Here is a 9,574-nt window from a genome sequence, read left to right as displayed (position 1 = left end):
AAAAACTGAGGTATTGTCTGTGTAAATATTACAAATGAATAAAAGGCTTACGTGTCACCCTAGTCATCTCGGAATCCATTGACCAGGGTTTGAGTGATTGAAATGACATTTAGACTTGCAGTCTCCAGTCTCCAATAACTGGTGGTGTACTGTACATAAACTATATTCATTGTGCCTTCATATGCCATCTGCCCAAGCAAGGGCAGTCAACTCTTTAACCACGTTCAGCACACCTTCTCCTGTTCTGTGTTCTATTGTTTTAAACATGACTAAGAATAAATGTAAATATTGTTTTTCATAATTATGTAATTGTAATTTTTCTGGTATTTCTGCATTATTGTGAGTCTATAGATTCAAAAAAATCAAGGAGTTCAGTAATCAACTGGACAAAATTACATCACTGTCAAAATCAGGTGTGATTTTGACAGTGAAGGTACTATAAGAAACACATTAAGGGCTTCAAGAGAGATTGCTTCCATTCAAATATGATTTATTAGTCATTTAGCAGACGCTTTTATCCAAAGTGACTTACAGAACTATGCATCACAACTGCTTCTGTAGAGTCACTTACAGTAGGACCTCGGTTTTACGTCTCATCCGAAGGATGGCGCACAAGGAGGGTAAGTGATTTGCTCAGGGTCATGCACAGTGAGTCAGTGGCTGAGCTGGGATTGAACTGGGAACCTCCTGGTAACAATCCCTTCTCTAACCACTGTACCACCAAGCCTCCATGAGTTCGAGGAAAATAAAACATGAAAATGTGGGGAAAATCACTAGTGTGGTAAAACAAATTAAACCTGTGAGGCGTGCCTGTGCTGAAAGTGGTTATAGCGAAGAGCTGCGTCTTATGAAGAATTTGTGATGCATTCAAATAATGATCAGAAACTAGAGTACATTTGTAACAAATCGGCAACAGACCCCCCTGTCGGTGATTACATTATGTGTTTTGTTACTGGAGAAGTGAATGATCTGAGGTAACATGGTTGTCTCGTAACTTATTTTTCATAGGACTTCATTTCAAACTCTTTTTTTTGTAGTTGGGTGCGCAGACAGAAACTTCCACATTTCCTATCTGGTTTGGTTAACTGTTAGTACAATGCCTCCTTTTGATTACAAGAAACTATTTAAAAATGTTCCTACAATGTCCATGCATTTCTCCAATAATTTATTCTAGCAGGCACTTGCTAATTGACATTAAGGCCCTCGTCTATCAGCTTTTTACTCCATGGAGTATTGTTTTTTTTTTTGTGGAAGTAAAGCACGCCAGTAATAGTATAAAACATAACAAAACACTTAGGTTACATATTTAAATTAACCATGCAGGCTGTATCTCACTAGCTTTGTAAAGCTCATGTCATGCAAATTGCACCATGGGCTAAATAGGATTTCCATTACATGAGAGTAGATGTTAAAGCTTCAAGCTGATTAGCGCTCGCCAAGATAAGCATCAACTAGCTTTACAGTAAACTAATTTGATCCATCTGCATCTCCATTGCGTTTATTTCCATCTGATGATGTAGATATCCTTCTGCCTGGTGTTGATGGCTAAAGTGCAATGCTGGCTCTAGGGATCAGCTTATTTTGCCTCCCTGGCGCATCAGCACACACAACGGCTGCAATGCTGGCTCCGGGGATCAACCACAGTGCAGTCTCCCCAGCGCATCAGCATGACAACCGTCTGGATTGAGCTAAGTAGGGTATATCTCTGGGGTCTTCAAGTGGGCACCTTCCATCCTCGGTGTTTCACAGTAATTGGGTCTCTTGGTTATCCCCCAGCTTACATGGCTCATTTTCTATTAAACTTGAGTACATGTTCGCAATGGCAAAACAAATGTGCTGTGTAGCTGAACAAGAAACAAAATATACAGCTACCCTCTGCGATCAGTCCTCAGCTGGGCAGTCAATGTGGGTTTTTTTTAACCTTAATTTGATTTGCAACATTTTCATTGATGAGTATGAAAAAAAGTGTTTTAGGAACATTTCAAATGCAGTCTTTGATTCTCTTTCTTATTTACTGTGGGACACACGTTACCTGGCAGAATTACCTTTACGGCAAGTACACCAGATCTATGAGATCCGAAGGAAATACGTCAACCACCTTTTGTGTGCAAGTATCGTGTGCAACATGGTCCATTGATATTAAAACATAGCAATTATAAAATATACTCTCAACAAGTGGTTCAATTCTAAAGAAATACAGTTGTCATGTAAAAACGAAAATAATAGAGGGGTGGGGGTTGGCATGTGAATTGCTGTATGATTCTGAACAAATTGGCAATTGGCACATCAGCCCTTGTCTGACACGTTCCAACAGGCGCAGATGACACTAATTTATATGGAAATTGTTGAAACCAAAATGTCAACACCGTTGTGTTTTAATGAACATTGGAACATTCTGACATTCTGTGAGTTTGCAGTGTCTGTGTGGACACCACGGTTTGCTACTGTGTTGCTAGATTAAAATGGCCCAGCTAGTGTTGACTTTATCCATTCTACAGGGTTAATAGATCATTAATAAAAACGGATCATTGTAAATTTTATGGTCAATGCAACCACGATAGTTACTTGACTGACAGGAGATATCTGTATAGACCAAGGAGCTGTGTTCTTCTGTTTATCACAGTAAATATATAATAAAATGTGTGTATATTTATATATTTTAAAAAAAGATAGTTTATATATTTAAAAACAGACTGTGGAGATCCCTAATCTTACAAACATTTTTTTAATAGAATGATACAAGTTGATGATATTTCCATTTTATGATTTCATATTGTCAACCATTCTTATTCAGACTGAAGTTGGACTCATAACCCATTCTGTGGCTACAGTATTTATTAAATACCGTTTAAATAGGCACTGAAGAATAATACTTCCTACTAATGTATGTTTCTAGGATATGAACTCCTGTCCTGAGGGTGTCGCTATAACACCGACCTTGCTTGCAATTGCCTTTTACGGCCAACAGGTGTCAGTGTGGACGTCGCTGTTTCACCTCCCCCTCCCACTTCGTGTGTCGAGTTGTTGTGTAGCGACAAGCGCAGAGAAAATGGAGGACTGAGCAGGATGCAGTAAAAAGACCGAAATATACTTAAACTAAAACGTAAGTAACGTTTGATTTCGCTCGGTGTTAACGAAAAACTGAATAATCTTGTTATGATGTCTAAGTTGCGTCAGAGAATCTGTGTTTTTTTTATGCGTATCTGATTTAAAATTAGGTTGGAATTTGATGAACCCATTTTGTATGTCGGTGGCGTGGCGGGCGCATGACGCGGGCGCAAGAGCGAAGCATGGGGCCTATGGCGTATTTTTTTGCGTTTTTAGAAGCTAGCACAAACTAAAAACAAAAATATTAATACATTAATTGTTTGACGGAAAGTCGTTGCGTTTTCTCAGGTGCCAACGAGGTATGTGCGAAACTAGGAAAGTACGGTTTGTTGTAATCTGGGGCCTGTGATTTGAGATTGACCAGGTTTTGACATTGTTCAGAATGCAACAGACTAGAATTGTAATCCCTGACATTTATTTTTTAAAACGTTATATTTGTATTGTTTTAATGTAAGTGTATTGTAGATTTAGAAGCTCTTAGACTACGTCCAAGTACTGTGCAAAATATACAAAACGTGTAAACACAGTCTCGTGTGGGGGTAACGTACTACAGCAGTGTTTACACGTTTATTTAGGTTGATTTGGCTTGTGTTACCGTGTTTGATATATTTGCACTAAAATATTTCTGACACCCTACATTTTTTTTTCACCACGAGTTTTGTGAATGTAACGTTCCATTATTTTTGTTATTATTTACTGCATGTTTCCTAGGCACCTAATCGCAGTCTTACATAACCGCAATGACGAATAACATTCCTGTGTGTGTGTGTGCATGCATGTACATACGTATCTAGCACTTTGCACAGCGCTGGATTTTAAATATTAAATTCCACTCTACAAATATTGATGTAATACCGCATTACGCAATGTTATGTTGATAGTGCCCAAACTGGGGAGGTGGGCGCATTTAGATTTGGAGAACACAAGGTCGAATATGAATAGTGACACAACTAAGCACATGTAAAGGGTTAACTTCAATCATTTAGATGGCATGCGCCAACTGTGAACTGCGTTTATAGCTTCGTGGCTAAGGGTAGAGATATGTGTTATGTACAGAGGTCAATTTATTTTTGTTCCTGTTTATTAACTAGGAGGAGTCTAGGGATAAATTATCCATTGATAGCATGTCAAGGCTTTTCCGGTGAAGGCGGAGGGACATGCGCGTAGAAAACCTGGCGGATTCCTGTTGTGCTGCTCACTGAATTATTTTACTTTTTTATTTTACGAATGGTAATCGACTGCTTTCGGTTTTGCTTCCTGCACAGATGACCTTATATTCGAATCCTTGTTGGAGGCCAAGGCGATGTCACCTCACTGCATGTTTTGGCACGGTGTAGCAATTGTTTGAGTGAAGCTGCTTCACAGATTTGTAGAACGATACATCAGTTTTGCAAACGAAATGTTTATACACCACAAGCTTTTTTGTTTACTGACCACGAGCTGCAAATCACGATGGGAGTATCCTTTTCCCCAAATGGCATACATTTACAAGGTTTAAACGGCTCTAATAGACGTGTTGCCTTAAGCTTTAATTTTTATTTATATTGGGTTTACGTGTTTATATATATATATATATATCTATATATCTATATCTATATATCTATATATATATCTATATATCTATATATATCTTTAAAATATGTTTGTGTTCAGTTTGTTTTAACCATTTGAGCATTTTAAAGTAACTGTACCAATCAGGCAGATTCCTTATTCAAATATATACAAATTGTAATAAGGAGCAAGACATCTCTTACACATTTCTTGGTATCCTTCAATACAGTAGCTAAATCGTGTGCTCTTATATGCCTATGATTCAATCAGAAAGATCAATGCAGTGGTATCCCAAATGTTATCCATTTAATGTCAATGCAGAATGAAGTCATTGGTTATTTTTCAACACAGATCAGATGATCTTGTGCACTTTGTCATAATTTGCACAGGTGGTCAGGTCCGTGCTGATGAAAATCTAGGGTTAATGTGGACTCTAATTGGTGTCTTTTTTTCTTTTGACTTGGAGTTGTGATTTAAACAGTGCATATATGTGGCTTACTTCACTCTTCCGGAAGGTTTTACCATAGCATTCGTAGATTTTTACACTTTCAGTTGTCATGTTTCACTATTTATTTTCAATGTTTCTTAAGGATTCAGCAGAAAATGTAAAGTCCAAAATCTCTTGAAAGAAAAACATGCTTACTTTGCTGAAAAGACAAATCATTTTTTCATGTGGTTGAGCATTAAAGATGAAAGGTTTTAATTGTTGCTTTTTTTGGGGTCATTCTAAAAGGTAGAATATCCAGTCAATCAGAACTTAATATTGGACAATTACTTTGATTTACTAAAGCTGTTGTACATGCTCTGCTGTGAAGTGTTATTTGTTATAACTTATTTAATCTGAATAAAGTAAATCCACATGTCTAGTGCATATCAATTCAAGGGTCAGTTCAACACTTTCAATTTGATCGGATGACATCTTTTAAATTGTGGTGGAACTCAAATGAACGATGGTTACCACAAAGTTCCAGACTATTGCCCTATTTAATGCAGAATTCTTCTTTTGCTGCTGCTGGAAGGATTTTCATGCAAGTGAAATGGGATCACCCACCCACACACCCACACACACACACCCACACACACACATTTGCTCTTGTCAGTTTACACACTGTATTTGTAAGTTGAAATAAGCCTACTGTTCATTGTTACGTGTCACTGGTGCACCATGAAATCTTTAACACAGTATCTGACAAGTGCATTTGTTGCTGTGTGTTTCTCAATTTGCATTTAAATGTGGTCTACGACACATTCATTTTAAAGAATGTTGTACCCATGTATTGATTTAACACATTTATAGTTGCTACCGTTCGTGCTTTTATTAGCCAGCTGTAAGAATACATGATTTTTACATTTACTTTGTCTTAAATGTGGAGGGGAACAGATTGTCCTATTGTGATCAAGCTTTATTTTCTCAGGGTATATGTATACTTTTTCTCTGTTACTGTTTTTCAGTTTTGCAAGTACTGTCTCCAGAGAACTGCTTATTCAGACTAAACTTATTAAGAGCATGAGAATCTCTGGATAATTGGAGGCACCCAGTTTGTCTCTCCTTCAATCACACTGTACATCAACTTTAATGAAACTTGCCCTTGACTTTAGCACAAGCTACTGAGACTAGCACAACCCTGGGGATCTGTCAAACATTACATGTGCTTACTGGCCATATTACTGAGGCTTTCAGTTCCGTGTATAGCTGTGGTGGGAGGTGAACGTCACTGACGTGCTTGTTTCATAAGGCGAATTTTAGATGCAACGTCGTTTAGTCTGTAGAGAAACATTACATTTTATATCGATTGACCAACCTGCAGCCTACATTTCTTTGTTTAATCTCCATTTGTTAATTCTGTACTTTATACATTTTACTGCTAGGTTTGTGTTCTGTATTCAATTTAAAATAAATACATTTTACTGTCATTTCTAAGTAAGAAATAATGAATGCATTTTAGATTAAATAAAAACATTTTGTAGATTCAGGGTGATATTGGTTTAGTTGCTGTGGTGATAGAAGTGGCCACTTTATAAACAACACCATGAAAGTAACCCATGCTCATAGGGGAAACATTTACCAGAGCATAGCTGGATCTGCTAGTACATTATGCTCAAGAGAATCAGGATCTAGGTCAACATGTTGAACATAGGTTCTCAGTCTGGTTCATAGTGATTCCTAATATACATGATCTCTCTCTAAGGCTTGCCCATCATTTCCTCTGAAAGTTTTGAGCTAAGATAAATAAACCTGTACCAGTTTCAATATTGAGGTTAATTACAAGCAAACCTGTGCTGTGCTGTACTGTGAGTGGACTCTTCATTTTTCTCTTCTTGAACTTTCTGATGGCAAGTCATGTCACATAGAGAACTGTTTATACATTTATGATGAAACTTGCTAAAGACAGATGGTGTTCAGTCCCTGTGTTTTTCACACTTGACAAGGGAAGCATTTATTTAATACATTTAGTTATGTCAGATATTCTTTCACAAGTTATCAAGTGTCAGAATAGTTGAATATATCAGCACCTTGCTGCATGTCAGACTTGCTTTTTAACATGCTCATAAGGTACATATATAGATCATGGTGGTTTTCTTTTTCATGTTACTGATGGCTTTGATTTCGTATACTGTTTTAGTTTTGTAAACTTTTGACCACTTATCTTTTGGTAACTGGTTTGCAGTGTTTTTCCTAGGCTCATGACTTGCAGTATTTTGCATAGCCTATTTATCATGCCACTCCGATTACATACAGGTATGTCACATTTTAGATTTTTCTATATCTTTTATCCAGAGAATCGCTCACCCAATTGTGTTGAAACTTACTAAAAAAAAAATCTGAGTTGGGTATATGGAGTATGTCTATGCCACCCTTGATTTAGGATCTGTTTCTATAGAAGAGCTTATCCGATTGCAATGAAACTTGATTAGGGTGTTTTTTTAGCACAAGTAATTCAGAGTATAATCTGGTGGAAGAGAGGAGTAGAAGAAAAAAAAATACTCTTTGTGGCAATAATTTTACAAAACCACTGCCGGCAGTGTCAAAGGAAGCATACAAAATATGGTAAATGTATCGTTTCACAGCCACACATTTTAAAAAAAGTAAAATAATACTTTCACTGGCCATATCAATGATACAGACCACTCACTTGAGATTGTGTAACAGTTGGTACACCGTTTTGTATTCTTTTAAAGTTGTATACAATAATGAACAGCGTTATATTGCAAGGCTACACTAATTGCACTACACTGTAATCGTGTTTAGCTCAAGTCATTTTGTGTCAAATCAACCCGTTACTGACATTGTTTTAATGAGAGTGACAATGAGACTGAACAGTCTCTTTCTATGTTTACTGCAGTACTGCCATTGATTATGAGGATATTTGCTTTTTGATTATAAAGGTCATTTTCTTTTGGTAGGTTGAGATTTTGTATTGAACTAAAAACCAAGGACTGAATTGACAAAGGATTCTTGGTGAAAAGCAGTGTACAATCAGTGCTGTGTGAAGCTGCTTGCTACTGCGAGGCATGCAGTGTGCTGGTGACAACAATCCTTCAGCTTGTTTCTGATTTGAACTCTGGGAATATTACTGTTCATTTACTGATACATTTTAGTCATCATTTATTTTTTATTTAAATGGCCCTATATGGTTTGGGGCTATTGCGTGTGTTATGGTACTTGACACATCTGCTGATGTATTCATTTTTCTAAAAAGTCTTAATGTGTGTGGTGTTATTTCTATTTTTTATACATTATTTCCAGCATAAATGAAACATTTTGATATGCATACCTTATCACTTTTATATTTTTTGACTTGAGAACCCCTTTGCAATTTAACAACAAATCCATGCTACTGCTCTTCAGTTGCTTGTAGAATACACATCGAATAAATATTAGAGCTTGAAACCTTTAGATCTGGACCCTAAAAAACACAATTTGACTGCTAGAGGCCATTATTCCACATGCAATCTCCTTTGTTTTAATTTGCAACATATTCTGCCATTGATAGGGACTTGTAACTTGGTGCAACTATTGTATTTGTTTTGCAATATATAACAATAGAAGTGCAGATAATGTGGGGAAAAATGATACATCATTAATTAAAACTGTAATTCTGAGATTTGGAAGGAGTTATTCACAACGCCCCCCTCGCTGCACATGCAGCAAGTCAAGCATGGTGTTGCAAACGATATTGTGCAAAACAATTAATCTGTCAATAGTTTTAAAATAAATACAAATCATTGTCTCTTCGGCCTGAAACGGCTCATGTTAATTTAAATATTATTGATTAAATATATAAACCAGGTGTTCATTTAATATAATGCAATGGCCAAAACAGTAAAAAAATATATATATATGAAGAACTCCTACTTCTGCAATGGCATTTTCTGAGAAAACGGATACAAATGATCCAGATAAAAAGTACCCTCATTTGAATAAATAGAATTTCCAAATCCGGATTATTTTGATCCTGATTTTAGAAGTTTTGAAAAATCGGTGCCTAATGTGTATTTACTTCCATAGGTTTCAAACTTCATTTTTTATTTAAACAAATATAGGGTTTTAAAAACAGACCAAAATTAAGGGTGTCAGGATTCTCCCCAGGCCTTTAACCGATGCTACTGGGAAAAAAAAAAAATGTAGAAATGAAAGAGCAACCCGATTTATAGTCAACGAAGAGCAACTTGTAGAAAGTGAATTGAAAGAACCGCAAGAGGGGCCAGTGCGAAAAAATGTGCAAGCTCTGCCGGAAACACAATAAAAGATTGCAAAGGATCGGGGTGAATGGAGCAGTGTAGCCTGTGGATTATTATTCAGATTCTGTGTTTTATATGTTTATGGTAAGGCAATTTAGTTAAAAGTGCTCCCAGTTATAATGCTCTGCCACCCAGCTATACAGATTCCTGGGGAGAGCCCTGGATGTGATGT

At 36.7% G+C, this 9,574-nt stretch overlaps 1 protein-coding gene across 2 annotated transcripts in view; it reads left to right on the top strand.

The window, feature by feature from the left end:
* Positions 1 to 2,947: 2,947 nt before the first annotated feature.
* Positions 2,948 to 9,574, top strand: part of LOC131696589 (death-inducer obliterator 1-like) — a 35,674-nt gene continuing 29,047 nt past the window's right edge. The window contains exon 1 of one of the 2 annotated variants that reach the window (XM_058990911.1): positions 2,948 to 3,103. The gene's annotated coding sequence lies outside the window, so the exon portion shown is untranslated. The remainder of the gene's footprint in view (positions 3,104 to 9,574) is intronic. The other variant, XM_058990912.1, reaches the window with a different exon arrangement.

This window comes from Acipenser ruthenus, chromosome 18, assembly GCF_902713425.1.
Source record: "Acipenser ruthenus chromosome 18, fAciRut3.2 maternal haplotype, whole genome shotgun sequence".
NCBI lineage: Eukaryota > Metazoa > Chordata > Actinopteri > Acipenseriformes > Acipenseridae > Acipenser > Acipenser ruthenus.
The sequence above is the reverse complement of the archived record's forward strand: the minus strand, read 5'-3'. Positions and strand labels throughout refer to the sequence as shown.